Raw genomic sequence first — 13062 nt, 5'->3', positions numbered from 1 at the left:
GCTATACGCTGAGCCCCCAGTCTTGGGGTTTGTTCACATGAAACTTAACCCCACAAAGGATAGGTCAAGTCTACTTAAAATTTAGGCCTAAGAGTCACGCCCAAGAGAGCCTCTTTTGTTGCTCAGATGTGGCCTCTCTCTCCAGCCAACACAACAAGCAAACTCACTGTCCTCCCCCTGTCTACGTGGGACATGACTCCCAGGGGTGTGGACCTTCCTGGCAATGTGGGACAGAGATCCTGGAATGAGCTGAGACTCAGCATCAAGGGACTGAGAAAAACCCTAGAATGAGCTGAGAATTAACAGCAAGGGATTGAGAGAAACTTCTCGACCAAAAGGGGGAAGAGTAAAATGAGACAAAGTGTCAATGGCTGAGAGATTCCAAATGGAGTTGAGAGGTTATCCTGGAGGTTATTCTTACGCATTAAGTAGATATCACCTTGTTGTTCAAGATGTAGTGGAGAGGCTGGAGGGAATTGCCTGAAAATGTAGTGCTGTGTTCCAGTAGCCATGTTTCTTGATGATGATTGAACAATGATATAGCTTTCACAATGAGACTCTGTGAATGTGAAAACCTTATGTCTGGTGCTCCCTTTAGCTACTATATCAACAGAAGAGTAGAACATATGGAATAAAAATAAATAATAGGGGGAACAAATGTTAAAATAAATTCAGTTTGAAATAGTGGTAAATGAAAGCGAGGGGTAAGGGTATGGTACATATAGTTTTTTTTTCTCTATTATCATTTTATTTTTTTTTCCGTTGTCTTTTTATTTCTTTTTCTAAATCGATGCAAATGTACTAAGAAATGATGAATACGCAACTATGTGATGATATTAAGAACTACTGATTATATATATATGTAGAATGGAATGATTTCTAAATGTTTTGTTTGTTAATTTTTTTTAATTAATAAAAAAATATATATTCACCAGTTATTTTCAAATGTCAGCTAAGAACTTACTCATTTTGTTGGAATAAATGTATTTATGTAAATTACTTTAAAAATAATAATAAATAAATAAATAAATAATGGGGGAACAAATGTTAAAATAAATTCAGTTTGAAATAGTGGTAAATGAAAGTGAGGGGTAAGGGGTATGGTATGTATAGTCTTTTTTTTCTCTATTATCATTTTATTTCTTTTTCTGTTGTCTTTTTCTTTTTCTAAATCGATGCAAATGTACTAAAAAATGATGAATATGCAACTATGTGATGACATTAAGAATTACTGATTGTATATGTAGAATGGAATGATATCTAAATGTTTTGTTTGTTAATTTTTTTAATTAATAAAAAAAGTTTAAAAAAAAAAAAGTACTGATGCTTGAGTCCCATCTTCACCCTCAGAAATTTTGATTTCACTGGCTGAGGGTGTGACCTGGGCATCAAGATTTTTAAAAGCTCCCTGGGTGATTCTAAACTTGCAACCATGATACAGCATTTCAAGAAGACATTGGGACTTCAGCCAGTATGATACTATTATTCAATAAGAACACTTCCAAACCAGATGAGCCTTGTCCGGCATTTGATTAACTGCGTGCATATGTATGTTCACTCGTACAGTTCATATTAGTGTCCTCACATAGTCATGAATTTGTCAAAAGGCTAGGATGATGCTCTACTACCTTCCTAAACAATTAATACATTTATAAGCTTAAATGCTGTGCTGGTCTGAAACTGTTTTATACCCACAAAAAGCCAAGTTCTTTAATCCTCATTCAATATTGTTGGGTGGGATATTTTTTATTAAGCTGTTTCCATGGAGACGTGACCCAGCCAATTGTGGGTGGGACCTTATGAGTAGGTGGTTTCCATGGAGATGTGTCAAGTTGGGGCTGCTTACTGGAGTCCTTTAAGAGGGAACCATTTTGGAAGAAGATTCAGGGCTGACACAAACAAGACACCTTTGGCGATGTAGAAGGAAAACACCCTCATGGAAGACTTCTGAAAGGAGAAGCCAGGAGAGAGTTAGCAGATGTCACCATGTGCCTTCCTAGCTGACAGAGAAACCCACAACCTCACTGGCCCTTTCTTGAGTCAAGGTATCTTTCTCTGGATGCCTTAATTTGGACATTTTTATGACCTTAGAACTGTAAACTTGTAACTTAATAAATTCCCTCTATAAAAGCCAACCCAAGAGAGGCTGGACAGAACTGCCTGGAAATGTAGAAGTGTGTTCCAGTAGACATGCTTCGTGAAGATGACTGTACAATGATATAGCTTTCGTAATGCGATTCTGTGATTGTGAAAACCTTGTGTCTGATGCTTCTTTTATCTACCTTATGTAGAGATGAGTAAAACATATGGCTTAAAAATTAATAAATAATAGAGGGAATAAATGTTAAAATTAAAATTAAAAAAAAAGCCAACCCAACCAAAACCATTCCTGTCAATCCTAAATAAAACCTAGGGGTGTTATATAAAGGTTCCATGCACTAGGGTAACTTTTCAGAAACCTACAACTTCCAGATGGGTCCCTGGACCAGGTAAGTCCTGAAATGCAGAGGGGCCAGCCCTTCTAGAACATCAACTAGTTCCATCCCCCTATCCCATATTATTGATAGTCCTTAGAATGGGAATAGCCCAAATACCCTAAAAAGTAGCTGAAAGATCAAAGGTGATAGCGAAGTCATACAGAGAAGATTGGGTTTAACAAATGAGTACGACTGCTGAATCATTATATTGATATTTCTTTTAGTCAAGATTTTTAAAAGTATCTTAGAGCAGCTAGAAGTAAAAACCTAAAATTGTGGAGTTGTAACCTGCTTTGAAATTTATTTCTTTTTTGAATACATGTTATTTTCACACACACACACACATCTCTCTTCTAACCTCCAGTGTTTTGGAGCTGCTAGAAGGAAAAATCTGAAATAGTGGAATGGTAACCCATGACAAACTATGAAATCTGTTCTGCAACTACTTGTTGAAGTGTACTTTGAAAATCACTGCTTTTTCTTTCTTTTCTTTGTATATATTGTATATTTAACAATTAAAAATTGTTTAAGGGGGGTACACAGGTGGTTCAGGGGGAGGATTCTCACCTGCCATGCGGGAAACCCAGCTGCGATTCCTGGCCCGTGCAGTTTCCCAAAACTAAAACAAAAAAAAACTAAAAATTCAACAAATGGTGCTGCAATAAAAGGATACTCACATGGAAAAAGAATTAAATGCGACCCCGCCATACAGCATGAAAAAAACCAAAGCATAACAAGAAGAAACTGTTTAAGTGAAAAAAGAAAAAAAAAGCCAACCCATTTCTGGTATATATATTGCTTTCTGGCAGTATTAACAAACCAAAACAAACGTATACACAGAATTGATAAAAATCAGCTTTATTCTGCAGAATGCACTGGCAACTTGAATAACCCTCCCTAAGTTTGCATGTTGTTATTTATTCTGATTCTAATGGTGAAAAATAAACTTTAGGAACAAAATGATATGCATACCAAAGTCTTAGAAACTCTAAAGCACAGGTGCCAAAATCCCCTAGTGTTCTACAAAACACAGCCTAAAAACCACTGCTTGGTTTTGAGAAGTTCAAGTTCTCTACAGGGATGTAAAACCAGAGTCTGCTGCCATAGCAGTCTGAAGCTGGACAAACAGGTTCACCGCACCCTAACCACACAGGGGTGGGGGGAGATGGCATTAAATGGGGAAGGAAATACTTCACCCTTTTTAGGGCTGTGAATATTTTTAGAGCTGTGCCCACTACCTTAGGGCGGATTCCTAGTTAAATGCAAATCTGTCCATGCCTATTTCCTGTGTAAAATCCAGTTTGAAGTCCCCTCCATTGCTTCATGAAGTCCACAATCCTCAGCATGATACACTGGGCTATTCAAAGCAACATGCCCCTTTTCCTGCTTTACCTTTGGCAAGGGGTATTACTGGTGCGCTGTTCACCACCTTCTTCTCCCTTCCTTCAACATGCCACGCACTGGGCAGGCTTCTGGGCACGTGCTGTTTGTCTTCATCTGCTGGGAATAAGTCCCACCTCTGAACTCATTTCAAGATTCCACAAAAAGACAACTTAAGCAAAGTCCTCCACTGTTGCAGTCCAACTACTCAATATTTTTTAGCCATGTCTCTATGGCTGCCTCCTTCTGAAGCCACCTTCAAGGGAGAAGCAAATTCTCTCTACTCTGAACTTTACAGGATTTATGTAGGTATTGGTATACAGCTCACCTTCTCTACTAGACACTGCGATGCAATTATCCAAGAAGACCTTGCAGAGGGCACTTTCGTGTGTTCAGCACCGAGAGCCTTTTCTGGTGCTCAGAGAGTGCTCAGAAGTGAACAGAGATAACAACCAAATCTTTAGGATGCTTGTAACGTGAAGTTATGGCTCATGAAATGTACAAGCACATTTTTCTTTCTAAAATACATTAATGAAGTCAACTTGCCCTTAAATGGGTGCCTAACGCCAGTCAAACTCTCTCTGGTTCTTAAAAGCCTGGCACAAAAGCCCACGTGTGTCAGCACCAATTTATCAGTGCCAGAAAGGGTGCAAATGATCACCCCTGGACAGGAAAGAAAATGTGAGAAAGGGATAGAAACATCTCTCCATTCCTGTTCAGATGATGGCTTATTAGAGAGAAAATATATATATAATAGTGTCAATTAAACAACTGATTTATGGGATATCTAACAAGTGCTAGGTTCTGTGGAGGATGCAATCTCATCTACGTGCACACACACGAGGGTGCACACAACACCACGTGCTTACAGTACGCAGGCTCCGACCACAGTGGAGGACGCAGTGAAATGGCCTTTGAAAGAGAGGTTAAATGCTACCTTGTCTGCATTATTTATTATTTATACCATCTTATCTTCCCTCCACTAAAGAGCTTCCCCTCTAAAGTGTCCAATAGACTATACGTACTTAATTAGAGTTGAAGTTGGAAAAGTAAAGGAGCCAGGGAGTGGTTTTTAGAAGATGAACTTGAATTTTAACTGGAATTATGAAAAGAATCAAGACAGATCAGAGGGGCATTTTGGAGAGAAAAGCACGAGATTTTTTAGCACGTCGGTATGGTTAAAAATTGGACTTTTGGTTGAGATGTGAAGGCACACAGAAAAAGGAGGGAGAGAAAGAGAAACTTGGAAGAATTTTTTTTCACCCAGAGGATTTTTATCTGTTTCATTTCTGCCTCGATGCTGGACCAAAAGGGAAAATGTCCTTGAGTGACTCATCTCTAAATCTTTTGAAAGTAATGACTTAACAGACCAAATCATTTTTATATTTATAAACTTACACATTAACTAACAAAGCATTGCATATACCTAATTTGTCTGAAATGATTGGTAGCACATTATTATATTTGTGAGATGACTGCCACGTCCTCCTTGAAGTTATTTTTTAACATCACACCATTTTGATAAAGATCTTATATGTTAATTTTCTTCTGTGTTCATAAGAAGATAATACAAGTGAAAGTTTGAGAAAAGGGATGTTTATATAGTATCAAAGGACTTCTCCACAAGGTACTTACTAAAACACAAGTGGAAAAAGATTTACTTTACAGTGCAGAAACACAGCAGATGCCACGTCACCCAAGTGATCTGAGTCAGCATCGCTAGAGACAGAACAAATCGACAACGCGTGCCTCCTTCCAGCATGTACTGAGAACAGAACATCACTTCTGTGTATTCCTGCCATGCATGAATAACCTGAATTATCAGACAAACCTCAATGAGGGACATTTTGCCATATAATTGACCTGTACTCTTCAAAAATGTCAATGCTATGAAAAGAAAGAAAGAAAAAAAAAAAGGACTCGAATGCACGCCTTCCATGCAGGAGACCCAGGTTCGATTCCTGGAACATGTACCTCCGCCCATCCCTCCAAAAAAATAGGGGGGAAAAAAGGACTCAGGAAATGTTTCTGATTAAAGCTGACTAAAGAGACATGGTGGGCCAGTTTCAAAGGATTTATGTGCCCCAGAAAAGCCATGTTTTAATCCTAATCAATCTTGTGGGAACAACTGTTTCTTCTAATCCCTATTCAGTACTGTAGGTTGGAAATTTGATGAGGATATCTTTACAGAGATGTGACTCAATCAACTGTGAGCATTAAACTTGATTAGATGGAGACATGTCTCCACCCATTCATTCTACATGGGTCTTGACTAGTTTACTGGAATCCTATAAAAAAAGGAGACATTTGGACAGATTGCCTCTTGAGAACGAGGAGAGAGCTGCAGAACCACAACAGAATGGTGAAAGAACCACAGAGTCCACCAGCCAGGGGACCTTTGGAGATGAAGAAGAACGCTGCTGGGGAGCTTCATGGAACAAGAAGACAGAAGAGAAAGCTAGCAGACGTCGCCATGTGCCCTCCCAGCCGAGAGAGAAACCCTGCACTTCACTGGCCTTCTTGAACCAAGGTATGTTTCCCTGGATGCCTTAGATTGGACATCTCTATAGACTTATTTTAATTGGGACAATTTCTCAGCCTTAGAACTGTAAACTAGCAACTTATTAAATTCCCCTCCTTAAAAGCCATTCCATTTCTGGTATATTGCATTCCGGTGGCTAGCAAACTAGAACACATGGCAACTGAATGAAACACATGATTCTCGATCTTCTTTTGCTATAAAGGATATTCTTGGGACAATTGACAACATCCGGATAAAGTCTGAATATGAGATAACAGTCCTACATCAATATTAATTCCCTGATTTTAATAATTACACATGATTACGTAAGAAGATACTCTTAAGGAAATACGTATGAGAGATAGGCAGCAGCATTTCTCCAACTTATTCTCAAATGTGCAAGAAACTGAGAAAGAAGAGAAGAGAGAGGAGAAAGACAGATTAGGCACATTTAATAAAATGTTAATACTTGAGGAATCCAGGTGAAGGGTACAAGGCATTCTTTGTATTCTTTTGCAACTTTTCCTTAAGTATGAAATCATATCAAAATGAAAAAAAAAGATACTAGAGTATTCTGTTTAAAGTATTCACAGTAACTCAGGACTTTTATGGACTTTAGAAACATAATGGTGATGCCTACTCAGATATGTAATGTAGGCATATGTGCTCCTGCTAGATGTTCCCAGCCAGAATTATCTTTGAATTTTATAAATACAGTTTATTTTCTTTCTATCTGCCCTTTCAAATCAGGTAATCCATGTCACCTTTGTTGACTGCAGCTTGCCTCCAGCAACCCCTACTTCATCTTCCAATTAATTGCTCTAATCTATTATGGGCTTGAAAAATCTTCAAGTTCATATTAGTTTTACAGATAGAGAAACTCTAGCCCAAAAAGATTAACTTTTTAGGTTTTTCAGGTTATAAAGAACAGAAATAAGATTGGAACAGGGACTTTTGACTCTGACGCTCAATTCCCAAGTTCTTTTGGTGACATCATGTCAATCTGAGTGGCATATAAACTAAAAAGAAACTGTCTCTTAGTCAAGAACTGTGTTAGGGTGAAGCTAAAGAACTTGGAGGAATAGGCTTTGCCATTAGTCTTAATGACTATTTTGGTTTGATAAAGCTGCCAGAATGCAATATATTAGAAATGGGCTGGCTTTTATAAGGGGGATTTATTAAGTTACAAGTTACCATTCTAAGGTTGCAAAAATGTCCAAATGAAGGCACCAACAAGAGGATACCTTCACTCAAGAAAAGGCAATTGTGTCTGGGGGTTTCTCTGTCCCATGGTGACATCTGCTGTCCCCTCCCAGCTTCTGGTTCAAACGGCTCTCTCAGCTCCTTCTGCATTTCTAGATCCCTGTGCCTCAGTTTCATCTCTCTGCCCTCTGTGTCAGCTCTGAGCGCTCTGTTTTCTACCCTTTATTCTCTTCGTACAAGGCTCCAGTAAAAGTATAAAGGCCCACCTAAAATGGGTAGGGTCACATCAAAAGGTCCCACCCCAACAGTAGGTCTGCCCCCACAAGACTAGTTAGGATTAGAAGAACATGGCTTTCCAAGGGGTAGAGAACAGTTTCAAACCAGCACAACTGCTGTTTCAGTTTCCTAGGCTGCTCAGAGCAAAAGCCATGAAATGGTCTGACTTGAACAATGGGAATTTATTAGTTTTCAGTTTTGAGGCTAAGAAAGTATCCAAATCAAAGAATCATCAAGACAATGCTTTTCCCCCAAAGACTGGCTGCCAGTGATCTTTGGCTCCTCCCCCACATGGCCAGGCACATGGCAGGGTCTGCTGGTCTTTCCCTTCTCTTCTGAGTTTCACTGCTTTCAACCTCTTACTTCCGTGATTCACTCTTGCGCGCTCACACTCTCTCTCTCTCTCTCAAATAGAAGTGTAGCAGGTGGTGCAAGCACGGGTGGCCTCAGGCAACAGGCAGCCGCATGTGAGCGTTGTTCTGGTTGGCCAGAATCCTTCCAGTTACTCCAATGACCTCCGCGAGACCCGGGCGGCCACGGATGTGGGAATCATCTGTGAAATAACTCTGAAACCAGCTTCCATTTCAGAGGAAGAATTGTTGAATTTGATCAATAAGCCAAATAATGATGACAGAATAGATGGCCTCCTTGTTCAGCTGCCCCTTTCAGAGCACACTGATGAGAGAAAGGTCTGCGATGCTGTTTCTCCAGACCAGGATGTTGATGCTTTCATGTAATTAATGAAGCGTGAATGTGTCTGGACCAGTATTCCACGCTCCCCACTACCCTTGGGGGTGTGTGTGAGAAACAGCTATGCGACCTGGAATTCCAACATGAGGGAAGAATGTGGTTGTGGCTAGAAGGTTAAAGAGCATTCAAACGCCCATTGCAATTTTACTACACACAGAACGGGGCATGAATGTCCTGGAGGTGATGCCACTGTTGCAATATCTCATCACTACACTCCCAAAGAACAGCTGAAGAAACATACAATTCTTGCAGATATTATAGTATCCGCTGCAGGCATTCCAAGTCTGATCACTGCAGATACGATCAAGGAAGGAGCAGCAACCATTGATATGGGAATAAACACAGTGGAAGATCCCAGAACCTATAAGCCCAAGCTGGCTGGAGATGTGGACTTTGAAAAAGACAGGACGAAAGTTGGTCCCTGGGGCTGTGAGTCCCATGACAGTGGCCAGTCCCGAGACAGGAGCCGTGTTGATGAAGAATGCCATTATTGCTCAAAAAAGCTGCTAAGGGTTGAGGAGCAGGAAGGCTGAAGTCTAAAGAGCTTGGAGTAGCAACCAATTAACCGTTTTATCTTGTCTTTTACGAACAGCCTTCCAAGCCACTTCAAGAAGCAAAACAGGCCAATAGAAATGCAGTATTTTTTTACTGTACTGAAATGGTTTAAAATAGTGCTTTGTATTTATTGAAAGCTTAAATTCATGGGTGTTTGCACAAATAGCTCTTACCCAAGAGCACGCCACTATCCTACTGGGCCACGTGACCAATCATTCTCTTGGTCCCAAGCCATTCAACAACAGGGCACTGACACATTGCGAATGGATGCTTAACTTCGTCAGATCACTGCAGCTGTTAAAATGTGCCGTTTCTAGGATTGCATTTCCCAAGTGCTACAACAATAAGAGTTAATACCTACATTAGGTTCCAAACCTGTTGAGTTTAACTGGTCAAACCAGAGGGAAAATGTTGCCACAGAAAATTAAGGGAACGGTAAATGGAAAGATACACTAGCAATTACTCTGAGTAAGAAAAAAATTACCCAGGTTGATACATTTTTTCATCGATAGCCAGATTTATCTAAATAAAACAATTGGGTGGGAAAGAAGAAAAACTACATGCTAATAGTATTCCTAAACTGCCATTTGTGGCTTAGTCGCTGGGAAAATGTTTAGGATTCTGTTATTAGCTCTCATTTTATGTATGTTACCATTCAGTGAGCTCTCCCCATGTTAGTTTTCTGGGATTGAAAAGGCCTGTGTTATAAATTACTTATGTGTGTTGTTAGGTTTGGCTTTTGCCATATCTTTAAACTTAATTGTTAAATTTTTTATGACTAAAGAGTGTATGTATGTTTTCTTTGCTGCATCTTGAAATGTATATATTTTAAAAATAAAACTGATACAATATAAAAGCCAAAAAAAAACCCTGATAGAGTTGGGCTTGATAATAACAAGAACTTGTTTAAGTAGGCAACTTCTTTTTCCACCAAAGACTTATCAGTAGCTACTTGCTTTTCTCTTTGAAACTGCTGGTTTTTTAAAAAGGTTTTTAAGAGCATGAGTTAATACTGAATTTAACCAGACTTTTCTGATTAAAACCTTTTTAATTAAAAAAAAAAAAAAGGAAAAGGAGAACATATGCTATCAAGTCATCTGTAACTAAGTATAATTTAAAATATTCAAAAAAATTTTAGAGCACCTTGTTCCTCCAAAAGAATTTTTCTAGGTATTCTCCAGGGAACTAGCTGAAAGAACCTTCTGCCTCCTGATTTTATCAAAATATTTAATGAAGTGAAATCTCTTGAAAAAACTCTTTGAGGTCATTCTTTCCTGAGGATTAGCATTAACTTGGAAACCTCTGGATGGCAAGGAACAACAAAATCTGTCAAATTGTTGAAACTGCCATTTTGAGGAAGCTCATATAAAATAACTTTCCAACCCACAACAACATTTTGAAAAAATTTCCAAATGTAAATGATTATGTAAATTTCCATCAATGGTGGATTAATTATATAAATTATGTTATATTCACATAAGGGAATGCTATGGAGCACAAGAAAAACTGAGGAAGTTCTTTAGTATTTGTATTAGTTAGGGTTCTCTAGGGAAACAGAACCAGCAGGAGATATCTGTAAATATGAGATTTATAAAAGTATCTCATGTAACTGTGGGGAGGTAGGAGTCCAAATTCCATGGAGTAGGCCATGAGCTGAAATGACGATGAAGGTCGATGAATTCCCAGGAGAGGTTGACTGGCTGGCTGAAGGAGGGATGAAAGCTCTCTATTCTGACTGCTAAAATTGTCCTCTCTCTTAAAAGTCTTCAACTGATTGGATTATAACTAGGTGATTAGATTATGTTCAACTGACTGGATTCTCTCCTTGTGGAAGATACCTTTAGTTGATCACAGATACAATCAGCCACAGATGCATTCAACTGATTGATGATTCAAGTTCACAAAATGTCCTTGCAGCAATGGACAGGCCACTACTTACGTGACCAGACAACAGGGCACCATCACTTGGCCAAGCTGCCACATGAACCCAACCATCACTCCATCCCTTCTCAACTTGGTAGCTGTACACATCACAAGACTCATCTCTCCAGACAGCAGTGAGGGCACCCAGACAGAGGAGTGAGGGCTGGTTACAGGGTTAGCAGTTACTAAAGGGTTAATCTCTTTAGATGGAGAAAGTTGGATGGCAGAGTCCTCAGGGCAGACTGGAGGTTAGCAACCAGTTTCCTCAAATCAGGTTGGAGGTGGGGCAGCTGTTTCCTCAGGACAGACTGGAGATTGGGTGGTTGCTTCCTCAGGGCAGGCTGGAGGTGGGGCAGTTGTTTGCCCAGGGCAGATCATTGCAAAGTTTATCTAGCAAAGACTCAAAAGAATCCAGGATTTCAATGTCTTCTCTGCCAGCATTATCAATCAATATGTCCCCGTTTCAACTTTCAGGATCCCATTCTTTCCTTATCAGTGCCCTTACTTTAACAACGTTGACAATTTAATTTACGTTGTAAATACTACTTGTACAATGATGCCCTGGGTTCAGTTTTCAGAGATTTCAAATCTGCAACCACAGGAAATAAGATTTTCTTTCATTGATGAATATGCAACTATGTGATGATATTAAGAATCACAACTATGTGATTGTATATGTATAATGGAATGATTTCTAAATGTTTTGTTAGTTAATTTTTTTTTAATTAATAAAAAAAAGATTTTCTTTCAGGGCACACAAAGAAACTTTAATTTCCTTCATATGGCATTTAAGTTACAGATTTGAAACCTTCAGCTCATCCCTTTCTTTCATAACTGAACTAGCAGATCTAAGAACAACCAGCCAACATCATTATGCCTCTTAACTCCACAAAACTTCTTTAAGGTGTCAAAAACCCTGTCACCCAGAGGCTTGCCTCATAGAAGAGTATAATTAGGAGAATCAAATGGTGACACTTTGTGTATCTGTATGGCCAGTACATGCCATAGACTTCCAGTGCCATCTTAATTATTGAAAATGGAGTCATCAGTGACTTTACATCTAATCAAAGTAGAAAACCAATTACAAAAACCCATTTTTAAGATTCTGCTTCTCAAGAACCACTCCCGATACCAAAGTTGTATCAGTCGGGTTCTCTAGGAAACAGAATGAATAGGAGATAACTGTAAATATGAGGTTTTATGAAAGTGTCTCCTGCACCTGTGGAATGTACAAGTAAAAATTCTGTAAAGCAGGCCTGCTGGCTAAAGTAGAGGAAAAAGTTCTTTCTTCTGACTGCTGAAATTGTCACCTCTCCCTTAAGTCTTCAACAGATTGGATTATATCCAGCTGACTGGATTACATCCAACAGATTAGATTACATCAAATTGACTAGATTCTCTCATTGCAGAAGATACTCCCCTTAGCTGATAGTAGATGCAACCAACCATATATGCAATCAACTGACCCATGATGTCCTTGCAGCAATGGTCCAGGCCAGTGCTTGCCTGAACAGACAACTGGGTACCATCACATGACTCCAACCATCACATTATTGCTATCAATTCATACCTGTTCTAGTTTGCTAGCTGCCAGAATGCAATATGCCAGAAACGGAATGGCCTTTAAAGGGGGGAACTTAATGAGTTGCTGGTTTACAGTTCTAAGGCCAAGAAAATGTCCCAATTAAAACAAGTCTATAGAAATGTCCAATCTAAGGCATCCAGGGAAAGATACCTTGGTTCAAGAAGGCCGATGAAGTTCAGGGTTTCTCTCTCAAGTGGAATGGCACATGGCAAGCATAGTCAGGCCTTCTCTCTCTCATCTGGAAGGGCACATGATGAACATGGCATCATCTGCTAGCTTTCTCTCCTGGCTTCCGGTTTCATGAAGCTCCCAGGGAGGCGTTTTCCTTCTTCATCTCCAAAGGTCGCTGGCTGGTGGACTCTCTGCTTCGTAGTGTTGCCCTCTCTGAATCT

General features: G+C 39.4%; 1 protein-coding gene and 1 pseudogene across 1 annotated transcript in view; one reads left to right on the top strand and one right to left on the bottom strand.

Moving 5' to 3' along the window:
• Positions 1–13062, bottom strand: part of MPZL1 (myelin protein zero like 1) — a 90339-nt gene that overhangs the window by 45821 nt on the left and 31456 nt on the right. The gene's annotated exons all lie outside the window — the stretch shown is intronic.
• On the top strand, positions 1433–9140 carry LOC143678896 (bifunctional methylenetetrahydrofolate dehydrogenase/cyclohydrolase, mitochondrial pseudogene; annotated as a pseudogene).

The sequence above is a fragment of the Tamandua tetradactyla genome, chromosome 4 (genome assembly GCF_023851605.1).
Source record: "Tamandua tetradactyla isolate mTamTet1 chromosome 4, mTamTet1.pri, whole genome shotgun sequence".
Classification (NCBI taxonomy): Eukaryota; Metazoa; Chordata; class Mammalia; order Pilosa; family Myrmecophagidae; genus Tamandua; species Tamandua tetradactyla.
The sequence above is the reverse complement of the archived record's forward strand: the minus strand, read 5'-3'. Positions and strand labels throughout refer to the sequence as shown.